Raw genomic sequence first — 15,751 nt, forward strand, 5'->3', positions numbered from 1 at the left:
TAATAACTGAAAATGATGACAAAGATGCAGAATATGCTCAGGAAATTGTCTTGGGAGATTTCTACAAAGCACTACTGGGAATTGTGATCGGAGAAAAATAAAAACATTATTATGTTAATATCCACGAAGTAGAGTCTACTCAATAAAACTGTTTATACTAACATGCTGACTTTCTAAAGCAGGTTGGGAGGAGTTTTTGGGGGGAGGAAGGGGGTCACACATCATCTCAAAAATAGTGGACAATAAAAAGAACAATAACAAAAAAACAAGTCAACTCTTACATGCAGGAATTAAGAAAGGAGACATTAAAAGAATAAAAAAATCATTCAGATTTGATTTTATTGTTTAAGTTGAAGAACCCATACTTACTTGCCTATGTCTTTGTTAAAAGGAAACATTTTTAGTAAAAAATATCTGGGATTTGTATAAGACCTTTGAAAGTTTTCAAGGTACTGGGTTTGAGGGGTTTTTTTGTTTTGTTTTGTTTTGTTGTTTTGATAACATACAGTATAGTCTTAACTTCAGGAGTAGAAACCAGTTATTCATCACTTACATATGACATCCAGTGCTCATCCCAAAAAGTACCTTTCTTAATGCCCTTCACCCATTTAACCCATCCCCACACCTCCCCTCCAGCAACCCTCAGTTTTTTCTCTGTGTTTAAGAGTCTTTTATGGTTTGCCTCCCTCTCTGTTTTGAATTTTACCTTATGAGAAAAGACTAAAGTCTCATTATTCACTTTCATATCCAAGGTGTATGTAATGAACCTTAGAAAGTATTCAAACCATGATTTTCAAATCAATCTATCACCTTCTACCCTCTTCTCCCTTCTGCTGTCTTAACTTCAATTCAGTGAAGAGTTGGGGGAGGGGGGATAGTCTTAATTATTTTCATAAGATACGTGTATTATTTTTGTAATCAAAAAAATAAAACAATGATTAGCATTCTATTCATCATCTTCCTCTCCTATGTAATTATGCTTTATTCTATTTAACAACTATTCATTTCAACATTCAACAATTATTTCCTTCAGGTCAACCTCTCTAGCCGGTATCTTCAACTTATTTGCGCCATGTTTTTCTATTTAAATGTTTGCCTGATAAAAATTGCCTTCTCCACTCCTAGCACTGGGGCTAACGGTTGGTATCTCAACTCATTTTCGGTTTCGATTCTCAGATCTTCCATAACACTCAGAAATTTGTTTGTTTTGTTTTGTTTTTGCTCATTTCACTTTTTCATTCTCTACAGTGATTTCAGAACCCTCTCCACTGTCCTCAAACCTCCAACTAAATCTTAGCATGACTGCACAGAGAAAGTAAGAGCCGTAAGATAGAACGTCACTTCTCTTCCAGCCAGGAAACTCTCAAACCAACCTGCATTGAAGCTTTCTCCCCTCCCAGTCTCTTGAAGTGGGAATTTGGTCTTTTCACATTCCTACAACTAATCCTGTCTCTTCTATATCTTTAAACTTGCCCTCAGATTGGCATCTTATCAAAAACAGGTCTTTCCTGAATGAATAACCTTTTAGCTACCACCCTATCTTTTTCATTGACAGCTAAATTGAAATTGTTGCATATCTGCCCTGCTTGTGGAAGAATCTGGGGGGAGTAGGAACAGCATGGGAGTCAGAGCCCACCTCATAGAGGGTAAAGATGTCCTCACACAAAGATCAGTCTAGTGTAGAGAGGCCAAGCCTGAGTAGGATGAGGATTTGTCCATTTAGAGGGGCACAGTGTCGATGGCAGAGCCTGCACAGGGGAACAGTGCATCTACAGAGGAGAGGGGATGGCAGTAGAAAGAAGAGACTGATTACATACAGAAGGATTGGGCAAATAATCAGACCACTGGGAACCAGGTTTCTCAGCAGCAAGGAAGGGGGTTACATATATGAAAAGGGAGAAAAATAGAATAAATCCTGAAGAGATAGATTAAAACTAATAATATCAGTATGCATTTATGGTTTAATAGATAGATGGATAGATGAAATGCAAATGTGTGGACATACATTGATATATACATGTGTCTATATCTTAGCTCTCTCTAACTGAGAAACTTTGAAGCACCACACTCCAAAAACAAAGAGCACACCTAGTGTCCAGACTTTGTTTTCTAAATGTTATTTTCAACTAAAAAGACTTGAGGCTAAAACGGCTAATTCCAGGACCAGGGTAGGGAAAGTACAAGGTGACCTTATTCTATCTTATGCCAGAAAGGAAGAAGTCAAAAAGTGACTTGAGACACGTCAAGAGAATACATAAACCACCTTCAAGGGGCTTCCATTAGCTAAACTGGGAACAGCTTGAACATCAAAATAAATGATAAGAATTAAGACCCATATTAATCACCAGTACTATAAATAAATAAATGAATAAATTCAAAGTTTCATAAGAAATGGGCTATTTGCAAAGTCTCAAAGAACTTCCTTACAAAGTACTTAACTAATTACCAAAGGAGGAAAAATTTTAAAAAACTAAATAGTTGAGAATCCTGAAAGACACATTCTTAATCAAGTGACCATTAGTAACGGGACAAATCAAAATTGTGTGTCATCTGATAGGATTCACTAAGGAGAAAACAGCATTACCTTTGAGGTACTCCTGTCAAAATCTATTAATTCAGTCTTTTTCAATTGTATCACAGAACACACTATTTCCTCAACCATCTCAAGAACAGTACATAATTAACACCATTCTAGATGTATTGAAAGAAGTTAATTTTTTCATACAATAGATGCCAATTGATGTTGGTATCTAACTCTCTCCAGTTGGAAAAGGCCCAGAGGTACATTCCATAAAATAACTGGTCAGTAATCTTTAAAATGTCAAGGTCACTAAAGACTAGAAAAGACTATTGCTGCTCTCAAATGAAAGACACTAAAGAAGTATTACAACTTTATGCAACAGGTGACTTTTAACTACAGCCTCCCATTCTAAAGGACAGTATTGAGACAAGTGGCAAACATGACTGGGATTTGAGGATTAGATGGTAATAACCCATGACTTGATTTTCACAGTTGTATTATGGCTATGTAGGCACATGTCCCTATTGGTAGAAAATACTATCGCTTCTCGGCCTTTTGGCTAAGATCAAGTGTAGTACCTATTGGTAGAAAATACCTAGTAAAGTAGTCAGGAGTGGTAGAGTATCATACTGGCAAATTACTTTCAAATGGTTCTGGGGGGAAATAATGGTTGTGTACATGCCTGCAAGTTTTTTTTCTTTTTTTTTTTTTTTATTTGAAATTTATTGTCAAATTGGTTTCCATACAACACCCAATGCTCATCCCAACAGGTGCCCTCCTCAATGCCCATCATTTACTTTCCCCTCCCTCCCACCCCTCCCATCAACCCTCAGTTTATTCATTTCTTGTTTCAAAATTTTAAAAATCAGAAAAATTAAAAATGAACAAAAATAAAACTGAACAAAAGTAAATTCATCATCATCTTCACTCCTCCGCACGTTCCTCATCTCAGCAAATGGCTCCACCATTCAGTCAGCAAGTTGCCTAGTCCAGAAATCCAGGGTCATCCTTGACTTCCCTTCCCTTCACTAATATACACCCAATTAATGTGTCTCCCTCTGAACCCAGATCTAATCATGTACCAAGTTCTGGTGATTCTACATCCTAAATATCTCTTGAACTTAATCCATTTCCCTTTTGTCTCTCTAATACTATGGAATTCTGGCCACCATCCTACTCTACTGTATTACCAAAACAGCCTCTTAAAATAATCTACAAGCCTCCTCTAATCTATTTTCCAAGATCAGAGTTATTCTAAAACAAAAATCTGTTCATGTTATTCCTCTTAAAAACTCTTCAATATTCCTTATTGCTTCTAGAATGAAAACCAAACTCCTTATACTGCCATATATTTTGGTTTGCCCGGGATGATTTTTATTTCTATTGTACAAACACGGTTATTATTGGCCTCTCTTGCACTCTCAGTAACGTCTCAACTAGGACAATGAATCATATGTTCTGGAAAGCTATAAGGTTCTGACAATTTGGTCTCTGTTTACTTCTCTAGATTGATCCTGACTTCTCTCTCATTTCTAGTAAATCTCAACTCTTCTGGGAAGACTCTGCCTGAGCACTGGATCAGGATTCAGTACCTTTGCTAGACATTTCCTAATACTATGCAAGTCCTGTTAGCAACATGTATCTATTGCACACATATCCTTATTTAACTATTTGCTTATATTTCTCCTTAAATTGTAAATTCTGTAAAGGTAACTCTACCACTTGGGGGTGTGACCTTGAGCAAGTTACCAGATCTTTCTAAGCCTCAGTTTCCCCATCTTTAAAATGAGGATAATTGCATTATTATTATGATCAAATGATATAAAGCATGTAAAGGCTTAGCCCACCATACTCACCATTTTATGTTTTAAGAATTATGTAAAGAGTCAAAAGCATTTTTTTCCCTCTAGAGCTCCTTAAAATTGTTTTCTTTTCATAACCAATCTTTTGATTTTTTTATGTACCCTACTTATCACACAGATAGACTGTTTCTTCTTAACATAAATCTAACAAGTCTCTTCATGATAGAGTTATTTCTCATTTTACTTATTTGCTTCTTTAAAAAAAGGTATGTTCTGGGGTGCCTGGGTGGCTCAGTTGGTTAAGCGTCTGACTCTTGGTTTCAGCTCAGGTCATGATCTCACAGTTTCATGAGTTCAAGCCCTAAATCGGGTTCTGTTCTGGAAGTGCAGAGCCAGCTTGGGATTCTCTCTCTCCCTTTCTCTCTCTGCCCCTCCCACACTCATGCTGTCTCTGTCTCTCTCTCTTAATAAATAAATAAACTTAAAAAAAAAAAGAAAGAAAAGGTATGTTCTAACAGAAAGTTATCTTGTGAGAAATGAGATAATACCAGAATCTATTAGCACTGCTCAGGCATGGAATATTTCTTTCCTCTCTGTCCTAGTGAGTAAGCACATGTAAGTCCTCACAGGAAACTGAACACATACACTGTATGGTAAATATAGTATTATAAGAAAATATGCTTTTGAAATATTATAAAACAGTGAAGGCCAAATACATAAATTTGTAGAAAACAGTGTTTCTATCATTTTAATAGTTGTTTCTTAATAACTAAACAATGTTTGGGAGAAAAAGCCCTATTGAAAAAAGAGTAATGATTCAATTAATTAATGGGCCCTACATTGACAGATTGAACATTGTATACCATACATTGAAAGCTCTTTTGAGTCCCATAATTGATATTGTGTTTCTTTTATAAATTTTAAACTAAAAGTTCTGGCTGCCAGAGATGAAAATTTAAAATTAATTACATGATTGTATTTTCTACTCACAGACCACACTCTTTCTCTAAATTTAACTATCATGTTGTACCTTTGTTAATTGTACAATTTTATCATTGATCTCCTTTGTTTAGTAAAATATGCAAGATAGCGGGGCACCTGGGTGGCTCAGTCAGTTAACCGTACAACTCTTGGCTTCAGCTCAGGTCATGATCTCACGGTTTGTGGGTTCGAGCCCCACATCAACCCCAAAATCGGGTTCCGTACTGACACTACAGAGCCTGCTTGGGATTCTCTGTCTCCCTCTCTCTCTGCCCCTCTTCCACCTGCTTTCTCTGTCTCTCTCTCAAAATAAATAAAACTAAATTTTAAAAAATATGCAAGATAATACATTAAACACATCCTCAGAGCTTTTCTTTCAATTATTAAAGGAAAATTAATTCACCATTCAGAAGTTAAATTTATACACATAAATTTAATCCACAGCCATTTAAGAAACAAAACAATCAAGCAACGGTGAGAAAAAGAGAAAGGCAAACCAAGAAACAGACTCTTCACCACAGAGAACACACTGATGGTTACCACGTGGGAGGTGGATAGGGCGAGGAGTTAAATAGGTGATGCGGATTAAGGAGGGCATTTGTGATGAGTACGTAACTAGTGTTATGTGGAAGTCTTGAATCACTGTAACATACACCTGAAACTAATATTACACTCTGTTAACTGGTATTTGGATAAAAACTTTAAAAAAAATGTAATCCACAGCACTTACCATTGCTCATACTTTCTGCTCTCTTGTAAGAATCCAGAACGTTATATCTCATTTCCATTCATAAATCCACAAAGTTCTGTTTCTCCACAGCAAATATTGTAGTGTTTTCAATCTAAGTATTTCACTGTTCTTAAAAATAAAAAAAAATTTGAAAATATATGCAAAATAATTTTTAAATAATATATATTTTCATTTTTAATATTTTCTTCTTTTTTTAATGTTTATTTTTAAGACAGAGAGAGACAGAGCATGAACAGGGGAGGAGCAGAGAGAGAGAGGGAGACACAGAATCCGAAGCAGGCTCCAGGCTCTGAGCTGTCAGCACAGAGCCCGACGCAGGGCTCAAACTCATGGCCATGAGATCATGACCTGAACCTAAGTCGGATGCTTAACCGACTGAGCCACCCAGGTGCCCCAATATATTTTTTCAATGACCAGATTTTCAAATACCTGACTGTCAAATTTCCAAACTTATAAATGAAAAGTGTTTGTCTTCAGAAATGTTTTTAGTGATTTTAATTTCTAAGATAGGTATCACCTACACATATTCTCAATATATATATAGCAAATAAAATATTACAAAATCAAGATCTTTGATTTCTATGACCTACTTGCAAATCTGTTCAAAATACTTCTATCAAATGGCAGATATGAAACTATATTAAAAATATAGATAAGCGGGGCGCCTGGGTGGCGCAGTCGGTTAAGCGTCCGACTTCAGCCAGGTCACGATCTCGCGGTCCGTGAGTTCGAGCCCCGCGTCGGGCTCTGGGCTGATGGCTCGGAGCCTGGAGCCTGTTTCCGATTCTGTGTCTCCCTCTCTCTCTCTCTGCCCCTCCCCCGTTCATGCTCTGTCTCTCTCTGTCCCAAAAATAAATAAAAAACGTTGAAAAAAAATTAAAAAAAAAAATATAGATAAGCAAGTTTCATTTAAGTTTCCCAAATTCTTATAGTCAGGTATTTTGCTCTCTGCTATGGCACACAACAGCATTTTTCCTAAGCAATCAAAAGCAAGCTGGAAGATTCTTTGTTCATTAATTGTAAATAATGTATCCAATAAAAGTAGAAAAATGCTGAAAAGTGATATATGTATTTTAATATCATTATTACTTTAAAACCATAAAACTTTAATAAAGGCAGTAATCTTTACTTTAGTAAAGGCAGTTTACTTCAACTGGGATTGGACAATAAATACATCATGATGACGACCTTGAGGCAATCAGCACATACTTATAAAATGATGGTTTGACCTTATATCTTATTTTCTTTTAATTTTTAAATTTTTTTTAATGTTTATTTATTTTGAGATAGAGACACAGAGTGCGAGTGGGGGAGGGGCAGAGAGAGGGGGAGATATAGAATCCAAAGCGGGCTCCAGGCTCTGAGCCATCAGCACAGAGCCCAACACAGAGCTCAAACTCATTAGCTGTGAGATCATGACCTGAGGCAAAGTCGAACGCTCAACCTACCGAGCCACCCAGCTGCCCCTGAACTTATATCTTATTTTTAATTCATCAGCCTCATGTGGTTTCATGTGGGTATCTAGAAAAACTTCCCATAAGATTCGACAATCTTTCAATGGAAAATTGCTTAAAGATAACATTCCTTTATCAACTTACCACATATCAGCACACAATTTATTAAGTGTGTATTATGTGCCAGGCACTACGCTAAGTACTGCAGATATAAAAATGATTAACACTTGAGCCCTAGATAAGAGTACCCCTGAGGGGCGCCTGGATGGCTGAGCAGATTAAGCCTCCGACTTCAGCTCAGGTCATGATCTCACAGTTCATGACTTCGAGTCCCATATCAGGCTCTGTGCTGACAGCTCAGAGCCTGGAGCCTGCTTCGGATTTGTCTCCCTCTCGCTCTGCCCTCCCCCACTCGCACTTTCCCTCTCTCTCTCTCTCTCTCTCTTAGAAATAGAGAAACATTAAGAAAAAAAAACTAAAAAAAAAGTGAGAGCATGGAGTATTATGGAAGAGACAGTAAAATAAACCACACAAAATATTGTTAAGAAACAAAGTTTTTAAAAGGTGTTGTGAGGGGCGCCTGAGTGGCTCAATAGGTTAAGCGTCAGACTTCAGCTCAGGTCATGATCTCACGGTTCATGAGTTTGAGCCCCACGTCGGGCTCTGGGCTGACAGCTCAGAGCCTGGAGCCCACTTCAGATTCTGTGTCTCTCTCTCTCTGCCCCTCCGCTGCTTGCACTCTGTTTCTTGCATTTTCTCAAAAATAAGGATTAAAAGGTGTTGTGAACAAAGAAGAGGAACATATAATCCAAACTAGGGAGGAGAGGATGGTTACAGAAGCCTTCTTGGAGGCTTACTGATAAATAAGTCTACTGCCTGGCTTTCAGCATGGCCTACTGATTAAGAGAATTGATTCAAATCCTAGTACCATCTGTTACTAGTTGTGGGAGTATGGACAAGTTACTTCATTATTCCAAGCTGGTTTCCTTGTTTATAGTATGGATACAATAGTATTTACCTAATAGTGCTGTTAAGACGACCAAATAAGATAATGAGCAGAAAGCACAGTGGCTGCCATAAAATATGCTAGTATTCTGATTGTTTTAACGGTGATCTCTTTCTCTCTCTCACACACACACCCCTCACCTAGCAAACAAGCTGGTGGTTTCTGGATTTCCTGGCCAATGTATGTATGTCCTATATACCTCTAAAAGAAAAACTTGTTTCATCCCACCTAGCCTGCCCCCCTGCCCCATTTTCAGTTATCAGACAGGCTTCCTGATCCTATGAAAAGTCTCCCTGACTTTCTTTAGTCATGCCTGTGCCATGTCCACTCTTTGAATGTGAGCCTGACCACTGAGAAATGTCTTGAGAAGACCGTAACTCTCCTGTCATCCTTCTCTGTCTCCATATCCTCCCAGAGACAGATCTCTTGCCCTTCACCCTCACACTACTCTCTGAAGATTTGGTGATTTTTTGGTGATTTTTCAACAGTTCACTTACCAATGTTTTGGTGATTTTTCAAGAGTTCACTTAATTGGCTTTGTCCTCTTAACTATTGGCCACTGCTGTCTCCAAGCCAGCAACCAACACTTCATTTCATTTAGAGTGATCACTGCAGAGACAGAAAAAAATAATGTGATTAGAATACAAAATCACTGAAGTTCATGACAATGAGAAAGGCTTGTGCTAGAAACAGTAAGAGAATGACCATTTGTTCTTCTCACCTTATCCTTTTTAGGATCATGACTCTATTTGACAATCATTCCCCTGCCATTGGCCACTTATTTATCAAGCGACTCTTTCTAAAAGGTTCTTCTCTCCTTCCTCTTCATTTGCAGAAAAGCCTAAGGGGAGAGGTCAGGCTAAGTTCAGTATCTTCTTATACGTTTATCTTTCTAGAGCTTCTGCCAAGTTTCACCAAAACAGATTGAAATAATATCAAAAGACAAAAATAAATGAAAAATTAGAGTTAAAAGGCTTCTCCCATTCAAGGGGCCCACTGGCAGAAATAAAGTATTCCTTATCTGTAAGAGTGTAAAAGATGGTTTGGACATTAAAATTAGTAGGTAAAATTCAATCTACTCTAGCTTCCTAATCATGTCTTTAACCCGTATGTTACAAAATTATTTTGACTTTACTAAAGCATTACTCCCACTTTCTAAAGACAAAGATACACTATATTATTTCAACTTGTAAATTACTCACTTATTTTTTTTTTTACTTGAGAGAGAGAGAAAGAGAGAGAGCATGAGAGCAGGAGCAGAGGAGAGGTTCAGAGAGAGAGAATCCCAAGCAGGCTCCACGCTAAGCATGGAGCTTCACACAGGGCTCAATCCAACTACCCTGGGATCATGACCTGAGCCACCCAGGTGCCCCAATTTGTAGATTATTCATGATTTAATTCTGCTCCTCACTTCAGACGCTTTGTGCATCTTCACAACAGCATGTGTACCCCATATCCACAAAACTCTTCAAAGAGTTTTGAAGAGTTGTATGTTTCAAAGAGATATATGTTTTAAAGTCTAAACTATTAAAGCATTAAGGTCCTACCAGATTCTCCACTGCAAAATAATTGGAAATTCATACACTCTACAAAAACCAATTATCAACTGACTATATCAATTACAAAGCAATTTTATATCAATTTGGGGCAGAAAATTTCAGTTGCCTCAAGTTTCCACTGAAATGCATTGATTTAAGTAGCTTATTCATAAACTAAAAGAAAAATGTTCATGTTACAAAAACAAAAAATATAAAACCAATTCCTGATTAAGCCACATGTGAATTTACTAAGTCACAGATTAAATGTGTGATTTCAAAGCTTAGCTATCATGTAACTTGTTTCCTGACTCTGAAACAAAAGATCATTTGAAACACTTAGAATTCTGGATGCAGCAAACTTTTAAACTGCCTTTCCTCCTTACAGCATTTCTCAACAAACTCTTCCTTCATCATGGCTACTTCTTCAATGAGATAACAAGTAAAAGTCCTCAACAACAGAAAAAAATAGTAACAGGAAAACTAAGCTGATTCAAATGAATGAGAAGAAATAATTCTTTTTACAGTTTTTAAGTATGATAACATAATAATAAACAACAATAAATAAAACTAACCTTACATAACAGACCCTTGGAAAATGCTTCCATTAAACAGTATTGAAAAAATAGTGACAGTAAATAATAAGTTTCGGGTTTTAAAAATCATCAATAATAAGGAACCTCTTCATCAACAGAAAAAAATGTAGATGACTGGAAAGGCAATATTCTCTAAGTGAGATATCGAATATGAAATTCCATTTAGCGGGGCGCCTGGGTGGCGCAGTCGGTTAAGCGTCCGACTTCAGCCAGGTCACGATCTCGCGGTCCGGGAGTTCGAGCCCCGCGTCAGGCCGTCAGGCTCTGGGCTGATGGCTCAGAGCCTGGAGCCTGTTTCCGATTCTGTGTCTCCCTCTCTCTCTGCCCCTCCCCCGTTAATGCTCTGTCTCTCTCTGTCCCAAAAATAAAGAAACGTTGAAAAAAAAAAAACATTAAAAAAAAAGAAATTCCATTTAGCAAAATATGAATTTGAGGTAAAAAAAAAACTGAGAACTTGTTGCATTCACTTATACTTTCCGCTAAAACTCAGTAATCATCAGAAAATGTTAGCTATTATAGTTAGATTTTTTTTTACATTCATTACATAAAGTTGTGCCAGGTCAAAAGTCATAAAATAGTTCAAAAAAGAAACTTAACATTTCTGATTCTCCCCATAGGCCCAATGCCACTCAAGCCTACATGAATAAACTTTACCAAGTCAATCTAATTTAGCAGGACCTAAGTGTTACAAATTCATTCAAGAGATTTTCCCTTGGAGCCACTAATCAAATCTGTTGTCAGAGAATTCTAATTGATATGAATCATTGTCTTTACTTCACCAGCAATGCAATAATGCTTATTATTAATAATTCTTTATTAGTTGTATATCTAGATGGAAATGTAACAAAATGTTAACAGTGGTATATCTGGGTGTATAGAATTATGGATGACTTTACTGTAAATTAAAAAATCAAGGGGTACCTGGGTGGCTCAGTTGGTTAAGCACTGGATTCCTGATTTTGGTTCAGGTCAAGGTCTCATGGCTAGTGAGATAGAGCCCTGAGTTAGGCTTTGTGCTGATAGTGCAGAGCCTGCATAGCACAGAGCCTGCTTGGGGTTCTCTCTCTCTTCCTATGCCCCTACCCAGCTCATGCTCGCTCTCTCTCTTTCCCTTTCTCTCTCTAAATAAATAAAATAACCTTTAAAAAAAAACATACTTTAAAAAAAAAAGACATCAAAAATAAAAGATCAACTGGTGTTCACATAACACATACTACATCTTAATGAGGAGGGAGAACAGAAATAGAAATTCGGAACTGAAATTTATGATGAAATTCAGAATACATCTGAATGTCTATTAAGTATGAAGAACATAAATACACCATCTAATTAACTATCAAATATAAAAAACTCACTTATTTTGCTAATAACATAGCAAATCTTGCCTCCAGTCTTTGCGCCAAAGTCATTGTATTTTGAGGATGTTAAAGAGTTAAGTCAGAGTCACAAAATCCTGAAATATGAAATTAAAACAAAAAGAAAACAAAAACCAAACACCCTTAGTTCTACACTAGGTAAGACAATCAAGTGTTAGTTGAAATAAGGATTAAACATGGATTTCATTTTTTTTTTTAAGAATAGGTCTGGCTCCTGGTGTGGTTTTTCTTACAATCATACATGAAAACTTTCTGTTGAGATGGCTTGGTGTTTTTTTTTTAATAATATTGAGCACTATGACATATTATGTAAAAATCTCCAGACTTGGCAGTAATTTTTACTTACCACATGAATACAAAATATCTTGATAGTGATCATCATTTGTCAGTTTTAGATAGAGTTCTTGAGCTTGAGTTTAATCCTTTGTACAGTAAGATGGAACAGCCATTGAATTTAAAATCCAAGGAACAAATACCAGAAAGAGGGATTTCTACTTAAGCTCTGAAGAAGTTGTAAAAAGGGAAGGGGGAGCTAGTTATTCTGCCTACTTGGAATTTTATTCAGTTGTGCCCAACTGAGTCTAGTAGAGGGGTTAGAAGAAGGGAAAGGAGTTAACAGCAGTGAGATGTTGTTCTGGGCACAGAAAACAGCATGCAACTGCACATTGGCAACAGCGAGACAGGCTAACAAAGGGGACAGAAGATGCACTTGACAGGAGTATAGAGAGTCAGCAGAGGAGTAGGAGGAGAAGGCATACGAGACGTAGGCTGGAGTGCAGTAGGAAAGAGCCTTAGTGGTAAAGATGAATAGCTTAAACTTAATGCAAAATACAATAAGGGCCCAGTAAGACAAGTCCAGAAGACCAAGAAAACACCTAAAGTACAACATTTCAAGTTATCTCAAAGGCAGAGTTTTAGACAAGGAGTTTTGAAAAGGGGAGGTTACAAATGCCACAAGAGAAAACATTTAGTCCAAAATTTAGTCCAAGTTTTTTTTTCCTTTTAGACACAAAAACAAAGGGACATCTGGCTGGCTCAGTTGGAAGAGCATGAGACTCTTGATCTCTGGTTGTGAGTTTGAGCCCCATACTGGATGTAGAAATTACTTACATAAATAAATTTTTAAAAAACTGAAAACACAAACAGGAATTTAAAGGTGCCAGGGTTGTTTGTTTGTTGTTCGTTTGTTTCTGGTGTTTCCAGAGTTTGAACAAATAGGAGAAAGTAAACAAAATGAAGCAAGTAAACTCAAGTTTAGACACTTAAATAGTTATATGACCAAATCCAAATCAAAGAAAGGTGATAATTAGGATAAATGAGTAGAATCTTAAGTAAAAGTGACAGGGGATAAGAATTTCCTGGCAACTTGTCAATTAGTTTAAGAGGTGTTTAGGAAGTGTTTATGAAGACACAGAGAGAAAATAAAGAGAAATAGCAAAGTAAGTAATAAAGACAGTAATTTATAATATCCTAAAAGCTTCTAAGAGAAGGAATAATGCCCTATAGCCCCATGAATGAATCATTTAATGTGGTAAAACAATTTTCCAAACTACAAGTAAATCTGTTAGGGTTCTTTCTGATTAAATGCAATTCTAGTTCATTTAAAAAGCTGATTCTTGGGGCGCCTGGGTGGCGCAGTCGGTTAAGCGTCCGACTTCAGCCAGGTCACGATCTCGCGGTCCGGGAGTTCGAGCCCCGCATCAGGCTCTGGGCTGATGGCTCAGAGCCTGGAGCCTGTTTCCGATTCTGTGTCTCCCTCTCTCTCTGCCCCTCCCCCGTTCATGCTCTGTCTCTCTCTGTCCCAAAAATAAATAAACGTTGAAAAAAAAAATTTTTTTAAACTGATTCTTATTTTTTCAGATAGAAGTTATATTACGACAAGAAAATTTTTACTTAAACTTCTGAACAATTTAGCCATTGTTCACGAGCCCTGAGGTATTTAAAACAAATTTAGTAATGAAGGCCTCATTGTGTACTGCACTTTTAAATCCATTTCTTGCCCAATGTCATTTGAATGCTTCACAAGTATCATTTGACCCTAAAGCTGAGAAGCTGACATTTTAGCAAATTCACCATTTTACCACTAGGTGGCAAAAAAACCCAAGTAGTATCTGTCACCAAAGCTAGTACAAAATTCCAAGTACTTGAACAACCAGAATGAATTTCCACCAGGTGTCAACCAAGAGGGAAAAAAAAGAAAAAAGGCTATGTTTCCCACTCAGATACACAAATTCAGTTTTAAGCATAGCCATCTAAACTTTATTAGAGATAAATGGCCTGCTCATTAACTCTCCAAATAATTTGTATATTTATATATAATGCTGAGGCCAAGATAACTACCTTGTCAACTAAAATCCAACGAAATTGTTTCTTCCCCAAAAAGCAAGAAAACAGTAAACCAATGAGAACGGTCAAAAATCTTCCAGTGTATTTAATTATGAATATATAGTTCCAGATTCATATTTTTCCATCTACATTTCTCTTAGAAGCAGCTCTGTTGATTGCAAAAATCTAGAAAAGTTTATGCTGTTATGCCTTGAATCCCAGTGTGAGTTTATGAAAAAATTGCCATTTGTTACCAAAATGTTCACAATATAAATTTACTTGTCTTTGATTAAGAGGATTACAATGTTGAACAGTCTAAGACCGTTGGACTTGTAAAAATTAATATGAGAACTTTACAAAATTAAGTTCTATTTATATACCACATCACGCTTTTTAAAAACCATCTTACAGGCTTCACTAATTTCTAACAAAGATTTTCGATTCTGTTGTGAACATGAGGTCAGTTAAAACACTATGTCATGTTGCCTCTTATAAAGTGGTACTTTTTAAGGCCAAACTCTATTTTTAATCCTCTGGACACAGGAGTTGTAATCATGTCATACCCTGCAAATCTAGCTGTAGGTGGTGTCTTTAAAAAGCCTCTTTTCTTCCTTCTAGGAAGTGGTCAGGCCTTTTCCCCCCTGGCGTCATCATGCAAACAACTTGGTTGCTTTTCGTTGCTAATTAAGAGATGGAAGAAAAAGCAGTCGAGGAGTAAGCAAAACCTATTGATTAAAAAAGAAGAAGAAAGAAAAAAAAACAACTATTGATCATAGTTGCCTCTCTTTCTTGCTCCTTCTGGTCTTCTCTTGTAAGGTTCCTTTGGCCTCGACTGAGTTCCCTTCCACTCTGCCTACAACGCAGTGGTCTTTTAAATAATCCAAGCCAAGAATGCTCTTGTCTACGAACATTGTTTCTTGTCTAGTTTTTATTACGTTTTCTTTTGAAATTCGTTAGATTATGCTCGGCAACCAGCCGCTTGCCCAACCGGTTTCTCCCCTTCCCCCATCTCTCTTCACACATCACTTTTTCCTCCTTCCATCCAAGTAGTGGGCAAAACCCTGCAGCGCCGGTAACGTTCGCTTCGGTCTGGTCACTCAGCAGTTTATCCCTACTTGGTTTTGCAAACATCTCCCCACCCGGCGCCTGTCCCCCAGTGCCCCACTCTTTTATTATCTATTAGAGTGTGCTCGGTAAGGGGCTCCAGATAGCACGTCGAGGGTTTACGGTAGCCTGCCTACCAATAGGAACCCACAATGAAGAGAAGTCAGGTTCAGCCTCCCGACAGCCCGTGTCTTCTTCCCTTAGCTGTACACCTACTGTACCCGCGAGCGAGCTAGGGAGCAAGCCGGGCGCGGGAGGGGACGCGCAGGGAGGGCGGACAGCAGCCGCGGCGTGCGCATG

General features: G+C 37.5%; 1 long non-coding RNA gene and 1 pseudogene across 8 annotated transcripts in view; one reads left to right on the plus strand and one right to left on the minus strand.

Annotated features, from left to right (window-relative positions):
* The window catches only part of LOC147584282 (uncharacterized), a 108,124-nt gene that overhangs the window by 89,285 nt on the left and 3,088 nt on the right, over positions 1 to 15,751 (minus strand). For 2 of the 8 annotated variants that reach the window (XR_015248047.1, XR_015248045.1), the window contains exons 1-4: positions 15,589 to 15,739; positions 9,237 to 9,356; positions 9,013 to 9,124; positions 6,035 to 6,163 (exon numbers count right to left, since the gene is read on the minus strand). This is a non-coding gene — a long non-coding RNA (uncharacterized LOC147584282). The other 6 variants (XR_015248044.1, XR_015248039.1, XR_015248048.1 and 3 more) reach the window with 6 other exon arrangements.
* Positions 3,061 to 3,151, plus strand: LOC112861931 (U2 spliceosomal RNA; annotated as a pseudogene).

The sequence above is a fragment of the Puma concolor genome, chromosome A1 (genome assembly GCF_028749965.1).
Source record: "Puma concolor isolate L17-30 chromosome A1, mPumCon1.1.hap2, whole genome shotgun sequence".
NCBI classification, from domain to species: domain Eukaryota; kingdom Metazoa; phylum Chordata; class Mammalia; order Carnivora; family Felidae; genus Puma; species Puma concolor.